This window comes from Artibeus jamaicensis, unplaced genomic scaffold (assembly GCF_021234435.1).
Source record: "Artibeus jamaicensis isolate MK-2021 breed Jamaican fruit bat unplaced genomic scaffold, CSHL_Jam_final contig_497, whole genome shotgun sequence".
NCBI lineage: Eukaryota > Metazoa > Chordata > Mammalia > Chiroptera > Phyllostomidae > Artibeus > Artibeus jamaicensis.
Genome location: NW_026521863.1, coordinates 2,426,005 through 2,444,070, shown reverse-complemented (window position 1 = coordinate 2,444,070; position 18,066 = coordinate 2,426,005).

Here is an 18,066-nt window from a genome sequence, read left to right as displayed (position 1 = left end):
TCTGCCTTGAACCCAGAAGCTCAGAGCTGATGTGGGATGGAGGACCCTGGTTCTGCCCACGCCAGTGTGCCATCCTCAGGGGGGCTTCACCTTCAAGCCAGGAGCAGGGGGCTGCGTGCTTGCCTCTCCAGGGGCTGCAGTTTGTGCGGGAGGGACACACAGTCCTCTTGTAACCCTCCCTTAGGGGTGATGAAAATCTCCCACTCCTCAAGTATCCTTATTCAGAATCGTGCCCTGCATGTGGATATGTCTGTAAACCAGTCGTTATCCAGAAATGGATATTCTTTAAACCGCTTCCCACCGGTTCCTGGAGGTGGTGGGGTCAGATTCTCCCGAGGTGCATGGACAGAAAAACAGGTGGATCCATGAAAAACAAAATCGGTTCTCTCTGGAAGGAAAAGGTTTCACGGGTGGCCAGCAAGTGCAACATGCCAGTGGTAGAGATGCATGGCTGCCCCTTGCTTTGGGTTGGCTGTGAGAACACAGGCAATTCCTTCTTGGTCACCGAGGCTGCACAGTGAGAGCTCAGCAGGCTCTTGGCTGGGCCCCTGGGAGCCGGGGCTGGAAGCTCAGACGGAGTGCCGTCCGTGTGGTGGCTGCGGTGCCCGTGCAGGCGACTGTGTGTCTGATGTGAAATTTGTAATCAGCTTCCTCACTTCTTCAACGTATGACGACCAGTCCTCGTTATGCTGCCCCCATGCAGGTCGCTCAAGTCCTTTGTCCTCTTGGATTTTTGCAGTAAACTTGGCATCTGTCCATTCTCCCCATGAAGGGTGTACCACCCACATCTTCGCTGGAAGCAAACAGCTATGCAGGCCAGTTACACAGCAGAAACACGTTGGTGCTTTTAACCAACTTCATGGAGTTTCCTGATTCCACCCCCCTAAATTTGTCTCAGTTTGAGCTCTTCAGACTTGTAGTCTGCCCCGTGGTTCCCCCCATGTAACAAAGGTTCCGATTTAGTTGATCACTTCTGCTAGCCAGGAGACACGTACTTGTCCTCAGTGAATTCCACAGTATCTTTTGTTTCCTGTGGGAAATGAGTTCATGTCCAGCAATAAGGTCAAGAAACAGACGAACGTTCTGGAAAAGCCCAGGGTGTGGCTTGAAGCCCACATGATTGAATTGGGGGAAAGTCATGAATTACCTGGACCGGTAATTCCTAGAACTGCTGCTGAGATTAGCAGACTGCTTCTCCTATCTTACCCCCCACCCCCCGGCTTTTGTTCCTTTCCTCCATTAGCTTAGGTATGTCGCTGATCTTGGATGCTGGCAGTTGCTTGTTTTCCTACCAGCTCCTCGTCGATTCTTCAGCCAATTTCTAGCTTGAGTTTAAAGACACGAGTAAATTAATTTGGTAGCATTTTTCTTTCAGTTGGTAGAAACATTCGTGGATATGCAAGTACTCGCACCTGTGCTGACTCTGACCACAAATTATTAAGACATTTTCCAATGTCACATAGGAAAATCTGTCTCATTTTTTGAGTCAGGCTTTGCTGATTTTCTTTCAAGTTCAGAACCTGCCATGTTCATGAGAATGCTCTGATTCCTCGTCCTGATGTTTGGGTAATTTTTTTGGGGGGGTAGGGTTCTTCTGCACTGGCCTCATGGGTCTGGACAACATCCCTCTTGATTTCTAAGACAGTTCCTCAACACAGACCCAGAAACGCACACGGAGTGTTTCCCGGTTGCCTGTGGAGGGTTCTGCATTCACAGCATTTCATCCTGTGGCTCAGCATTTCCGAACAATGCCTTTCAAGAAGACTCATAATTGCCATGTGGGTTTTAGAACAACCCATTCTCAGGCCTCAGGTAACATGCTGCTAACGGCCTTTGAGTTTGTTCTTATGAGCGAGAGAACTTCAGAACCTCAGATTATTGCCAGGAGACACATAACTTGAGGTTATGTTTCTCTCCTCACTGGAGTCTGAATTCTCTCCAGTCTGCCTTCTACGGAGCTGCACCGTACGCGACATCTCCCTTGTTCTTAGTCAAGTGAAATATGGCTCAGGCTGTGGTGGCTGGGAAACCGCCCAGGAGCACCAAGTAAATGTCCTGCCTGGGAACAGCCAATTCATTCTGCGGGACTTTAAACAACGCTTGCAGCCCCAGCCGGGTGCTCGCTGGGTAATGTGTCTTTTTTCACTTTCTTCTCCTCGTTAATATTTTCCTCTCCTGTTATTTGTCATGATGGTCTATAGCTCTGCTTAATTCTGTAAGGCTATTTATATCATTTGCATGAGTAATGCTACATAAAACAGAACCACTGCATAGATTAAGGGAACTCACTTTATAATATTTGATTAATTTTGACTACTTTTTCCATAATAAATTAGTACAAAATGTGCTTCATCATATACCACGGAGCTATGTAATGCATGAAGAATTTTCCATGCTTTGCTTTAATCAGCATTTTGCACCAAGTTCCATTATCATCTATAAAATGCTGTCAAGTTCTTCACACGCTGTCCAGACAGCGGACGCTTACTTCAAGGAAAACCATTTCATATTTTAACCTTAAATATCATATTTATGTAGCAGTAAATGCAAATGAGTAGGATTTTGTTTCTTTCTAATTATTTTGATCGCTTCTAGGCAAGCAATTTTCTTTACACCAGTCAAAGTATATTGCCAATTAGTCGGAGTTGGGATACAATATTGAATGATGTCCCAGCTCAGTGAGTGAATGTCCAAAGTCACTGCACACCTCAGCACCTCTGTGGCCTCCTCGCTAACGAGGGGAAAATGCGGGTGCCCCGTTCTGCCCAAGTCTCGAGGTTGCTGTGAGCACCAAACATAACAGTGATTTTTAAAAGTGCTTTGTCATATTAAAGCACCGTGCTCATGAAATGTGTAATTATGATCGACTCCAGTCTCAAAAAAAACCCAAATGTGTCTTCATGAACGTTTCTCTATTCTACTCCGTCCCTGCATATGGGAACCTCGGGCTGGGCTGCAAAAACAGCTAAAAACGATTAGACTTGTTACAACACAGCTGGCGCAGGTCCAAGCCCCGGGGCCCTGTTTCCAGTCAGTTTTCTCACCTTTTTCGGGCCGTGTTCTCTCCTGCCGGCCAGCTGCAGACTCTCCACTCTGCAAACGCTTGCCAGCGTTGGTTTGACGTGTGCTGGTCCCTGCGGGTCCTCCGGCCGCCTGCTCTCCCAGGGTGTCCTGGGCGGCACCCGGCAGCCCCCGGATGCCCTGTCCTCTGTTGCCTGCACGGTCTCAGCAGCAAAACGAAGGGAAAGGACTCACCCCAAATCATTAAGTGTTTGGCTCGTAACCCCAGCACGCGAGTGTGCAGGCAACGCAAGGCCATTCTGCAGCCCTCCTTTGTGTCATAAACCCCCCTCGTGGAATGAACTGGATCATTCGCGTGAACTACCAATGATTTTTGGTAATTGTACCTGGTTGGTGGGGACTGTCAGCCCGTGCCCCGAGCCCAGGCTCCCCACATTCAGGCCTGTTGGTGAGTGTTTGTGCCTCCGGCTGGAGCTCAGCGCTGGGAGGACTTCACTCGTACTGCTGAGCTCACGGGAAAAGCTGCAGAAACAAGGCCACAGCTCGGTCCCTTCCTCCAGCACCTGGTTCCTCACTCCGGCAATCTCGGGCGCGGTGGGGGGAGGGGGCGGTGGGGGGGGGGTCTGGCACGACCAGAGCCCCATCACCCATGTGACAAAAGAAGGCGAGGCCAGGGGATCCCCCACGGCCTTTTCTTGCCTCGGGACAAAATGACCAACATCACCTCTACTTTCTGTTCTCGAAGAGTTAGCGACATCTTCATGTCCAGCTGGAAGGGACCTGGTGTCTTTGCGTAGTGAGAAGAGAGACCTCTGCGCGGTGAGGTTCGCGCTTCTTTCCTCACCAGATCCCTGCCTGTGCAGAGGCGCCAGGGCGAGGCCGGAGTGAGGGAGGTGCCTGCTCTGCACCGCCCTCTCCGGCAGACCTCCCGCCACTAGTCTCCGCATCATCCTCACCGATGCTCAGGCCCCACTGGGAAGTCGCAGGGGCAGGAGGAGTGGCCAGCAACACCAGGTCCTTGTACCTGTGGTCTGCACCCACGTCGGGGACCTCACGCAGGAGGTCGGAGTCGTCAGTGGGTTGTCAATCGTGCAACGGTGTTCACAAAGACAGCATAGGGCATTTCTTTACGCCTGTTCCTGGTAACAATGGCTTTGGGTATGGGGGCGCTGGTGGGTTTCAGAGTAGGGTGGGCCCCCTTTCCCCTGGAACCCCTGAAGAGGGTTTGGAGGGAAGAGGCCCTGCCCAGGAGGAGTTTCCCAGTCTTCAGGGCCCTGGAGGTTGCCATGGTAACCTCACCCTGGACCCCACTGGCCATGACATGTCCCACCCACCCATCCTGATGCCCAGCCTTGGATGACGATGGTGATCGCAGTTGTGAAGCGCTTCCCAAAAATGAGAAAATGCCCTCTGATTTGTGCTTTTGAACTTAGGACTTTCAAACACCGTTTCAGAAAGTCATTCTTTTTAAACTTACATTTTAGTGATTATGCTATTACAGTTGCCCTGATTTCCCCCTTGCCCCCTCCACCTAGCACCCCATATCCCTCAGGCTCTGCCCCCACCTTGGTTAGTGCCCACGGGTCACACCTATAAGCTCTGTGGCTCCTCCCCCCTACACTGTGGTTCACAGCCCCATGGCTGTTCTGTCCCTACCTGCTGGTGCTTCTCACCTCTCCACCCATCCCCCACACACCCCTTCCCATCTGGCAACCATCACTGTATCCATGGTTCTGTCTCTGTTCTGTTTGCTTATTTTGTTTTTTAGATTCAATTGCTGAGACAGATGAATTTTTTGCCATTTTATTGTTCATAGTTTGGATCTTCTTTTTCTTAAGGAAGTATCTCAAACATTTTATATATAATAATAGTTTGGTGATGATGAACTCCTTTCATTTTTTCTGGTCTGGGAAGCTCTTTATCTGCCCTTCCATTCTAAGTGATGGCCTTGCCGGGTAGAGCAATCTTGGCTGCAGGTCCCTGCTTCTCATGAATATTTCTTGCCAGTCCTTCCTGGCCTGCAAAATTCCTTTTGAGAAATCAGCTGACGTGTTATGGGAACTTCCCTGTAGGTAACTAACTTCCTTTCTCTTGCTGATTTTAAGATTCTCTCTTCATCTTTAACCTTTGGCATTTTAATTATGACGTGTCTTAGAGTGAGCCTCTTTGCATCCATCTTGTTTAGAACTCTGTGCTTCCTGAACTTGCATATCTATTTCTTTCACCCAGTTAGGGAAATTTTCTTTCATTATTTTTTCAAGTAGAAAGTCATGTTTTAAAAAGTGGGAGTCAAGCCTACAAGGCATGTCTGGAAAAACTCCAGCCATTGTTAGTATAATAAGAACAGTTTGCATGATATCAATGTAACCTGGCAGCCAAGGAGAGCGGACTGGAATGCGCATGCGTGAACAATGACGCTTCACTGTACTAGTCAGTGGGGTGGTAAATGACATTGAGTGAGCATGCATACTATGTGGCTGTCACATTCAAAATGACTGATCGAGTAGAGCAACAAATCTGCATCCAATTTTGCCTGAAGCTTGAACATCCCTCCAAGTAAACTATTTGGATGATTCAGAGACCACATCTGTGGACAACTGGTGTTTGGTTGGCCGCTTCATCACAACAACACACCCGCTCATGCATCACGTTTCGTGCAGAGGTTTTTTTTTTGTTTTTTTGACAAAACATCAAATCACCCAGGTGTCTCAGCCCCACTACGGCCGAGATTTGGTACCCTGCGACTTCTGGCTTTTCCAAAACTAAGATCACCTTTGAAAGGAAGGAGATTTTAGACCATTGATGAGATTCAGGAAAATACAATGGGGCAGCTGATGGCGACTGGGAGAACTGTGTGAGGTCCCAAGGTGCCTGCTTTGGAGGGGACTAAGGTGTCATTGTCCTATGGACAATGTTTCTTTTATCTTGTATCTTCTTCAATAAGTGTCTCTTATTTTTCACATTACCTTCTGGATACCTTCTGGACAGACTTTGTATATGTTGCTATTTTTTTAATTTAATTTATTTATCTTTAGAGGGGAAGGGAAGGAGAGAGGGAGAGAAACATCAATGTGTGGTTGCCTCTCGTGAGTCCCCCACCGGGAACTGGCCTGCAACCCAGGCATGTGCCCTGACTGGGAATCAAACCGTGATCATGTGGTTCGCAGGCCCACGCTCAATCCACTGAGCTATACCAGCCAGGGCTATGTTGCTATTTTAACTTAAACAGCATTTTAACCAAATGATTCAAAATAAACAGAATTTCAGGCATGACTTGCTATTTTAGGCCAGGGACTCAAACCAATCTTACTGCATCAGAGTTATGGCTTGCATTCTCCTTTAAATCATGAAAAACAACAGGACGCGAATTTGCCTCCGTGCGTGTGAGAGCTCAGGCCCCAGGCAGGCTGTGCGAGGCTGCTCCGTGGGAAAGGGCAGTTCGGGTCCTTCTTGTCCTCCAGGCTGCGGTCGGGACAGGGGCTGTTACACATGGGCGACTTCTTATTTCTTGCCCCCCAAGAGATGATTTTCTCAATTCAGAAACTTCATGAAGTTCTGACTCTTGAACTACATGGAAATTTTTCTTTCAATTTTTACAGCTTAGCTGGATGGAAAGGGAATAGGAAAATATAGAGAGAACTCACAGTAATGGGTATTAACAACGCATTGCCTCTAATAAAGCACTTTCAGCACATCCTTTTGCACCAGCCATTTCCAGTGTCTGCTAAAATATGTTAAACTGTCTCACTCTCTTCTGCATTTTATGTATAAATGTCAAAAGCCAGAACTATCCCGATTCTTTCACACAAGTGAAAAGTAGGTTCCTTTCTCATTGTCACTTTTATTTATTGCAGAGCAGGAGCTGGTAGCAAAGGGTCTAATTCTGCAGGAGAATTATGTCTCCAGTAGAGTGAGAGCCAGCGGCCGAGGGGGGCGAGGGGGTGGAATATCTACAAGGTGGGAGGGGCGGATGGCAGAAACACTAGCAATTTATGACTTGAATTTTACTCGTTTTCATGCTTATGTAGTTCTAAGTTTTTAAAATTAACACTTTTAATTTTCTTTTTTAATTCAAACTTTTAATGGCCATATAAAATAGTGAATATTGCAAATACAATAGGGAGACAGCTTAACAAGAGTATTATAAAGCATTTTTACTTTTCGGAAGAAAGTGCAGTGAAACGGGTCTGCGATGTGAGTGTTGACAGCAAGCCTGGCTTGTGTGACCCTTGCTGACGCGCCGATTAATGCCAGGACGTGGTCAGCCAGGACGTGGTCAGCCGGGTGCGGACAGCCTGCCTGCCAGCCCAGATTGGTTAGAGGGCAGCATTTCTCGTGCTAATACAAGTATCTATTTTAACTCAGTATGAATTTTTAAAAACGTGACACATAGCCACAGAGTGATCTGCGGAAATTCTCACTTCCACAAGAACTGGCTTTATTTGTTAAGATTCCAGACAGTTTCCTACTATTTTCTGAAAGGAATGCAAACCTTTCCTTTCTTAGTCAAGCCTGGGCCAGCATGGCGTCTCCCAGCTTAGCCCAAGTACCCCTGGGACCCACGCGCAGTGCCTGCCGAAGATGTGAGCCAGCACCTGAGTAGACGAGGGTCTGAGAGTGTGCTGAGCCCTGACGATTGGCCACAGGGAACAGTGACAGTCTGGGCAAGTGCTGATGGCAGAAGACCCAGCAGGTTCCCTGAGGCGGTCTATTTGCTTTGAGCATCCCAAAACGGAGGTCTCCTCCTCCGCAAATGCTGAGCGTTCAGTCCGAGCGCCTTCCTGAAATGGCTGTAAGAGCAATCATGATTAGCAGAGCACATGGAACAGCCAATCTGCTCTTTTATGGTTTCCTTATGTTAATGGAACTACTTTTTAAATTAACTAAATTTCTAAAGGAACGTTCTTTTAACATATTCGACTATCACTTATAAAGTTCTTACTATACATGCTGGGCACTGTTATAAGTGCTTTGCATCTATTAGTCTAGCCACCACTTGTAACAGCTATGAGATAGATTCTGATATCGTTCCTGTTTCACTCAGGAGAAGACAGAAGCGCAGAGAAACCAAGGAGGTTGCCTAAGGCAGGTCACTAGGGAGACAGGAAGCTGGGATTCAAACCAAAGTCTGTTTATTGAATTGATTGGGGTGACATTGGTTCATGAAATTATACAGGCTTCAGGGGTACAGTCTGTAACACATCACGTGTACAGTGTGTTGTGTATTGACCACCCCTGGTCCCATCTGCGCCAACTGCCAAAGCTCCGCACTCAGTGCCTGTCATTTAATTCACTGCCTGCTCTTGCTTTGGGTTGTTGCCTGGAAACATGCTAAGGGGGTGTAGGTGCGGAGGGAGGGGTGTGTGAATCGGCCATTCTCTCCGCCTTCCAGCCTGTGCTTCCACATGATTTCAGGTGATGCCAAGGTCATGGCTGTTCTTCCCACTCTCCCGCCCCATGAAGTAACCCATTCCTCTGCCCTCATCCTGACACAGCCTCATCTCCCACCCCAGGGGGGTCTCTCTGCCTCCTGTGTTCTGTCCTCACTTAGGGCATCTGCTCTCCGGAGTGCAAAGATCAATCCTATGTCACTGGATAGATCCTCATGGAATTGGGGTCGGGGCACAGGTCCTGGAAGGGAGCCATGGAGCTGGGGTCGGGCACAGGTCCTGGAAGGGAGCCACGGGGGCTGCCCCTCGGCCCTGTGGTCTCACTGCAGCCCACATTAGGCGCCAGAGGAGGATGCGAAGGGCAGGCTCGCCAGGCGCAGGAGGGACCTGGATGGGCCGGAAGCTTTACAAGCTGGAACGAGAGCTGGAAATCACAGGGACTGAGTTTATTTAGGTTTAAACCTCCACTGAGATGGTCATAGAAGTAGACGTAGCTGTCATTTAAGGGAAAGGGACAGGCTCAGGAATCTGTGAGTGGATACTTTGCAGTGGATGTGAGAACAGCAAGCAGGTTTTTATTCTCATTTATTTACTTCTTCTTCATTTTTTCCTCAAAGATATTCCCCAATGACAAAATGTAGTTTTTATATCTGCAGAAACTAACAGATCCTGTAACACTCAGTTCCACCTATGACATTACATCTGAAGACACTGAACGGCCACCAAGGCCACGCCAGTGCAGGGCGAGGACCTCCTGAGGACGGCAGCGTCTCCAGACACGCGTGGCCTGGCCTCTGGTTACTGAGGCCACCTGCTCCCAAAGAAACCAGGCCAGAAAGGCTCTGGAAATCTTACTTTACGGCGAAAGAGTAAAAAAAGATGTGGCTGAAGAAGAAATCGTTTATAGGAAAAAGCATAACATAGAATCATGTGGATAGTACATTTGTAGACATTTGAATGGGATTATTTTAGGTTGTTCATGGGGGCAGAGGTATGATCAGAGTAAGACTCTCAGAGAGCTATACTACAATCCCATTTCAGGACATATTTCTTCAATTTCACACAGATGTACAAAAAAGTAGACATTGGCTGATTCTTGGCGGTGGCCAGTCCCTTGCCACTTCCAGTGTTCAGCGAATGTCACATCCTGACCGGCCACAGCTGTTCCTGTGCCAGAGGGATGGCTCTCGTCCACCCAGCCCCCCACTTGGACAGGCAGTGGCCCTGCATTGCTCTATGTCAGGGTCATGTGGACACAGTTCGATAGATGGCATCTCATCGTTTACCTGCTCACTCTCTGTGCAAGAGACAGCGCCAACCATGTGCTGTGAGGGTGCGTCAGGGGAAAGGAGTCTACAATACACGTGGGGATGCTTCAGCCTTCGGGGTTCTGTTGGTCTTTCACTGATAGAACAGACGGCACCGAGGCAGGTCCCCGGGGACCGGTAGAGTCACGGCTGCCCCTCTCATCACAGGGAGTGACTGCCTAACCTCCGAGGGCAGAAACCCTACAGGATGCCAGAGTGTCCGCGTGTCCTCTGACCTTCCCTAACTCCTTCTGACTTCCCTCCCAAACTGGGGTTTCGAATAACTGGGGACCCTTTTGCAGTAAGAGACCTGGCTAGAAGTTGGAAATCTGATGTTTCACTTTAGGAACGTCGAAGAGTTATATTTCTACATACTGTAGTATATGCGTATGTATTTTGAATGATGTTATAATTGTGCATACCTAACAAAAGTAATGCATCACACGTGGACAGTTTGACACATTTTATAATCTCTGATGCACGAGCGAAATCAAGAACTGAAACCCTGCCAGCACCCTCATTATCACGGTCCCTCTTTCTCTACAAGTAACCGTTTTCCTAAGTTCTACCACCACTGACGAGCTACTCTCGCTCTTGGTCTTTAGAAGACCAGAATTGTACTTGCAGGTGCTGGTGTTGTGGTCAGCCTTAGGGTTGTTGTACCTCACTGAGGACCATCATACTGCGCTTGTCTGTACTTGTACTGTGTGGTGTTACATCACGTGGACTTGCCCTCATTGACTCACTATTCTAGACTTGATGGATCTTTGGGTCTTTTCTAGATGATTATTTTATGAATAGTGCTTATAGCAATAGTAATCATAACAGTAACTTTATTATCTTTTTTATTGCTGCTCATAGTTATTTATCTTGTGTATGTATCTAAACATAAAAATGCTAACGTTATACAGTATTGAAACATTCAGCTTCGAGGCTGAAATGCTTTTCTAGAGTGATCCCCCCCCACCGACAGGATAATGTTGTTCTGTATGCCCCGCAAGCTTTCCAACATTTAGCATCACTGGCAGTCTTTCTAAAGTTTTAACGGCGCGTGGCAACGGCCTGTTTGTTTTGTTCTGATAACTAGTGAGGTTGGGTTTTTTCCTCCTGTGTATTGGTCATTTGCATATTCTATTTTGAAAAGTGTTTAATTATTCGAACTCATTGTTCTACTGTATCCTTCATCTTTTTTATTGATTTGTGGGAACTCATCTGTGTTCTAGATGACCTTCATTATCTATTACAAATGTTTTACAATTTGAATGTGGCTTTTTCATTTTGATCGTGGTAGGTGCCATTTGATGAATAGAAATTCTTAATTTTAATTTAGTTCAATTTATCAACTCTTTTCTCAAAGGTAGGCATTCTCCCCAAGATTTATGATTACCTAAGACCACAAAGATACAATTGTATACTACTCATTAAAAGTTGTTCAGCTATTTAACTTTTACCCTTGGGTTAACTATTCACCTAGACTTCATGTTTGCATACAGTGTGAGGAATAAATCAATTTTCCTTCTTCCATATGAATAGAAGCCAATTGGCTATGTTTTATGTATTTAAAATGACATCCTCATGGAATTATAGTGAAGCTGTTGTCATAAGTGGAGTAGCTAATACGGGTCGGCGTCTGGGCTCTAATTGTCCTTCACTGTGGGTGTGTCTGCCTTCTGGTCTGTGCTACCCTGTCCTGTTCCCCAAAACTCAGTTACAGAGGCAGGTCATGGAGAAGGCCACCGGCTGTGAAACACCGATTAGCATTTGCATGTTTTCCCTTTACCATCGTTTTTGATGATTCCTTCTTTTTTTCACTGCTCTCCCAGAATATCTGTGTGCCATAATAAATATCAACATACTATCCACTTCTTGTTAAAAATTAGTTTCAAATTATTGGTCGTGTTATCTGTAAACTGCAGAACTCTACAGTTCACCTAAAAAAGAACCCTAGAAAAGAACATAAAAGAGAAGAAAAAACCAGCATAACCTTGTTTTGCAAGAAGAATTTTTAGATATGACACCAAGCCACAACCCATAAATGGAAAAACATTATGAATTGAACTTGATTAAAATTGAAAATGATGGTTGTGTTCAGGAGACTGTAACACAGTAACAAGACTGGGGAAATATTTGCAAATCACATTTCTGATGAATAACTTGTATATAGAACATATAAAAGAATATTAAAACTCAACAATATTCAAATAATTCACTTTAAAAAGGGGTTGTTGCTGGGCACTTGAATTGCTACTAAGCTTTGGCTTTTGTCAATAATGCTGCAATGAACACAGGGATGCAAATATTCTTTCAAATTACTGTTTTGAGTTTCTTTTGATAAATCTCCTGAGATGGAATCACTGGGTCATAAAGCAGGTTCATTTTTAATTTTTTGAGGATACTCCATGTTGCTTTCCATACTAGCTGCACTGACTTATATTTCCACCAACAGTACAAGGGTTCCCTTTCCACATCCTTCCCAGCACTTGTTATTTGCTGACTTAGTGATGATGGCCATTCTGACATGCATCATGTGATATCTCATTGGGTCCTTAATTTTTATTTCTCTGATGATTAGCGATGTTAAGCACCTTTTCATATGTCAATTGGACATCTGTATGTCCTCTTGGGAGAGGTATCTATTTAGGTCCTTTGCCCATTTTTTAACTTCATTGTTTGATTTTTGGTGTTGAGTTATATAAGTTCTTTATAAATTTTGGATATTAACCTATTATCAGACGTATCAGTGAATATATTCTCTCATTCTGTGGTTTGTATTTTCATTTTGTTATTAATTTTTTTGGCTGTACAAAAACTTTTTAGTTTGATATAGCCCCATTTGTTTATATTTTTTGTTTCCCTTTCTTGAGGAAATATATCAGAAAAAAATATTGCTATGAGAAATGTCCAAGATTTTATTGCTGATGATTTCTATTAGAATTTTTACAATTTTGTGTGTATAAAATGGCGATGGTTTGTTTACACAATGGGATACTACTTGGCTGTAAAGAAGAAATTTTTAACCTTTGCCACAGCATATGTAGATATGGAGAACGTTATGCTAAGTGAAATATGCCAGTTAGAGAAAGACAAACACCATATGATTTCATTCATATGTGGAATCTAATGAACAAACTGAACTAACTAGCAAAATAGAGACAGACTTAGAACGGAAGCAGGCTGACGATTCCGGGAAAGATCCGGGGTGTGGAGGGATGTAGGTAAAAAGAAGATGAGTTCATGGACACGGACCACAGTGTGGTGATTGCAGGGGAGGAAGGGCAGGGGTGGGAGTGGGTAACACAATTACAATTCACAGACACAGAAAAAAAACTAAAAAAGGGCTTTTTACAAAAGGCTTACTCTAAATATGATTATAGAGGCATTCTTTTCTTATTAGGGTATAGGAAGTCATTGTAGACTATTAGTATTCAAAATAAGAATAATCTGGGTGAATTATATCATCTTAGTTTATTAAAACCTGTAAGAGAGCTGGAGATACACAGATACATAAAAATATAAAATATAAACTAAGATGCAGAAAGTGATGACCTTTCTAAAAGAGAAACTCTACTGTTAGGCACAAACAGACAGTAATCGTTACGTCTGCTAAACAACGGCCTGCTTTGTCATTACGCACTGTCCCTCTTTATCTCCAATGCTTTTTACTGTCTTGGATTTTACTACGTGTAAAACACAAGAATGGGCAAAAGTTTTACAGTTTTCTATGTGGAAGATAATACAATAATTAATAAATAATAACACGAGAATAAGCTCTGTATTTTGCACACTCGCAACTGTAAAAACCTACTTTCGGCCAGCCCTGTACTCAATAGTCGATGATTTCATGATACATCTTAAACTTCCTAGAGAAAATAGTTTTCTTCTTTTAAAAAATATATTATCAATTATGCTATTATAGTTGTCCCCCTTCATACCCCTTCACACTGCACCCCCCTCCCACCCGCATCCCCCCCTTAGTTAATGTACATATAAGTTCTTTGGCTTCTACACTTTCCATACTACTCCTAACCACCCTCTGTCTATTTTGTACTTACCATCTATGCTTCTTATTCCCTGTACCTTTACCCCCACTCCCCCACTTTCCCTGACACACTGATAACCTCCATGTGATCTCCATTTCTGTGGTCCTGTTCCTATTCTAGTTGTCTGCTTAGTTTGTTTCTGTTTTTTTTTATTTGGTTGTTGATAGTTGTGAGTTTTTTTTGTCATTTTACTGTTGTAGTTTTGATCTTCTTTTTCTAAGATAACTCCCTGTAACATTTCATATAATAAGGGTTTGGGGATGATGAGCTCCTTTAACTTGACCCTTATCTGGGAAGCACTTTATCTTCCCTTCAATTCTAAGTGATAGCTTTGCTGGATAGAGTCATCTCTCTCGGATGTGAGTCTTTGCCTTACATGACTTTAATTACTTCTTTCAAGCCCCTTCTTGCCCGTAAGATTTCCTTTGAGAAATCAGGTGACACTCTAATGGGAACTCTTTTGTAAGTAACTGTCTTCTTTTCTCTTGCTGCTTTTAGGATTCTCTCCTTATCTTTAATCTTGGGTAATGTAATTATGATGTGCCTTGGTGTGTGCTTCCTTGGGTCCAACTTCTTTGGGACTCTCTGAGCTTCCTGGACTTCATGGAAGTCTATTTCCTTTGCCAGATTAGAGAGTTCTCCATTATTTTTTCAAATAAATTTTCAATTTCTTGCTCTTACTCTTCTCCTTCTGATACCCCAGAAATTCAGATGTTGGAATGTTTAAAGTTGTCCTGGAGGTTCCTAAGCCTCTCCTCATTTTTTCTGAATTTTTGTTTCTTCATTCCGTTCTGGTTGAATGCTTATTTCTTCCTTCTGGTCCAAACTGTTGATTTGAGTCCCAGTTTCCTTCCTGTCACTGTTGGTTCCCTGTACATTTTCCTTTATTTCACTTTTCATAGCCTTCACCTTTTCCTCTGTGACCATACTCAATCATTTCTATGAGCATCCTGATCACCAGTGTTTTGAACTGTGCATCTGATAGGTTGCTATCTCTTCTTTGCTTAGTTGTATTTTTTTCTGGAGCTTTGATCTGTCCTTTCATTAGGACCATTTTTTCACCTGAGCATACCTGTCTCATGTTAAGGGGCAGAGCCTTAGGTGTTCACCAGGGCAGGGCAACCCCGTACTGTGTTGTGGCACAGCATGTGGCGGAGGGGTCTGAGGGGGAACAATGCTGCTTGCTCAGCTCTGCACCAGCTTTCTCTCACTTCCTTCGCTATCAACAAGCAAATTGTGCCCTTCTAGTGCCGATTCCCAGGTGGGTGGGTATGTGTACAATCTAGACCCTGCGGGTCTCTTTAGTGAACTCTCCTGTGAGGCTCGGAGTTTCTCCCTTCACTGCAACCCCCACAGGTTTTTTCAATCAGAGGTTTTGAGGCTTTATTTCTCTGCTGTGAGACTCTGGGTTGTATGGTCTGTCTTGCTCCCCAGTTGTTCTTTCTGGTTTATCCACATGAGAATGTGGGACCACCCGGTCCTCCAGCTGCTGCCTTGCCCCATGTCCTCTCTGGCCCAGCTGTCCATCTCCACGCCTCCTACTGGTCTGGATGAGTGTTTCTTTAATTCTTTGGTTGTCAAACTTCTATGCAGTTCTATTTTCTGGCAGTTCTGGTTGTTTTTTGGTTTTAAGTTTGCTGTTGTCTTTCTTCGGGTTTTGCAAAGAGGCACAGTGTGTCTACCTATGCCTCCATCTTGGCTGGAAGTCAAAAGATATGTGAAAGTACTTTTCTTATACAGCTTTCCTACATGCCAACATTACATTTTTATACAATCTGGCAATCACTGGATTTTAAGTGTTGTGTTTAGACTATTTAGATTTAAAGCTATAACTGACACGGTTGAAATATAATTTACTCTTTATTTACCTACATTCTATTTGTTCTTTTATTTGTTTCTATTTCAGCATCACTTTTGTCTCATTAAGCAGTTTTATCAGTGTATTTTATCTCTTCAATTGAATTATTTGTAAGACTTTTAAAATTATTTTAGCAGCTTCCCTAGGGTTTACAATATACTATTTTAAAAGTGAAGTGCACCACTATATAATATTATACTGTCACACATGTAATACAAGGACCTTATAACAACATATTCTTTATATCCCACTCTCATCCCTTATGTCACCATTCTTGTACATTTCAGTTATATACGTGATATAAACATGCAGCACTTGAATATTAATATTGTTTTAAACACCTAATTATCTTTTAGATCATCTAAAAATAAACTTTATTTCATTTTATATATTTTAGTTGCTTTTGTTTGTGACAATACAAAATAGAGCATATTCCTTTTACTTGAAAAACTTCTGCCAACATGTCTGATAAAACATGCTTGACAAGGTTTGCTGTCTTCAATTTTTGTTTTTCAAAGTATTAATTTCTTCACTTCAATGGATCTTTTCTCTGGATGTAGAATTCTGGGTTGACTGTTTTGCTGTTAGCACTTTGAAGATGTTCTTTCATTGTTTTCCTACTTGCACAGTTTCTACAAAAATCTGCCAAATATCCTTCACAGATTATGTGCCCCTTCCTACCTTGCCATTATTCTGGCTGCCTTAAGCTTTCTCTTTTTCCTAGGTTCTGAAAAGTTGGAATATAATATACCCACTTGTGAGCACTTTGCAATTTACCCTGCTTTACCTTCTCTTAGCTTCTTGGGTTTATGCTTTGCTGTTTGTTACTAACTTTAGAAAACTCCAGCCATTATATTTTCAGATATTCCTCTTTTTTCTGCTGGATTTCTATTATGTGTATGTGAATCCATTTCTCCCCACAGCACTGTGAATTTCTGATTTTGTCAGTTTTTAAATTATAGTTTTGGTAATTTCTGGTCACCTTTCTTGAAGATCACTCATTCTACCCTAGTCTGTGTGGAATATAATGAAGAGCAAGTTGAAAACATTCTGTATTCCCACTGCTCTGGTTTTGATTATCAGTATTTCAATCTGATTTTCTTTTTAGTTTCTTTTTTTCTGATATTACCCACCTGATCTTACATCTTACCTACCTTTTCCATTATAGGCTTTTAAAAAATGTTATCATATTTTTATTTTTTCAATTACAGTGTACATTGAGTATTATTTTGTATCAGTTTCAGGTGTGCAAGATAGTAGTTTGATAGTCATATAATTTACAGTGTGATCCCCTCGATATTTTCAGTATCTGCTAGGTACCATACATAGGTATTAAAATATTAATAACTATATTTCCTATGCTGTACTTTACATCCCTGTGACTATTTTGTGACTACCAATTTGTACTTCTCAAACTCCTTATTAGAATCTTTAATATAACAATTTTAGTTATTTTTAAATCTTTGTCTGATATTCTCAATATTTGCATTATTTTTGTCTGTTTCTGCTTTCTTTTTCTTTTCTGATTGTGTTTTTACTACCTTTTCTTAAACCTTGATAGTAATTTATTTTAAGGTACAGGTGTTGTATATGCTAGAAGATAATTAGGTTAAATATTATTATGCATAAACATATCTTTCACTTTATTGTTTTTAAAGTCACCAAATTTTAATCCCTTTAGTATTTGTCTCACAATTCTACAGTGTCATATGTAATTGTTTTTTCATTCAGCCTCAAGAACTCCTTTTGTTGTTCATCGCAGTATCGTTCTGCTACTAATAACTTCTCTCAGCTTTTGACTTTCTGACAGTGTCTTTATTTTTCTTACTGTTTTGAAAAATAATGTATGTGGATATAAATATATATACACATATAGTTGATTCTTGATATTCATAAACACTACATTTACCTACTTTCTAAGATTTATGTGTAAATTACAATCAATACTCACAGACAGGTGGAGAATTGAAAAAAAATTGAGTAACCTGGATTACACATCCCAAGCAGAAGTCACCCAAGGCAATGAATGGCCTGCCATCTTTTTTAAAAATATATTATTTATTTATTTTTAGAGAGTGGGGGTGGGAAGGAGAAAGAGTGGGAGAACAACATCAATGTGTGGTTGCCTCTCATGTATCCCCTACTGAGGACCTGGCCTGCAATCCAGGCATGTTCCCTGACTGGGAATTGAACCAGTGACACTTTGCTTCACAGGCCCACGCTCAATCCACTAAGCCACACCAGCCAGGATGGCCTGCCATCTTATTTTAGTGCACACACTGTAAACAAGTGGCCTTTTTGTGCTCTATTTAGTGCCATTTCTTTTTCACTTGTGTGCCCTTTGTTGGTGATTTTATTGTTTAAGATTTCCCTCAGTCATGGTGTTGAAGTGCTGTCTAGTGTTCCGGAGTCAAGGTTCCTAAGAAGACTGTGATGTTCCTTATAGAGCA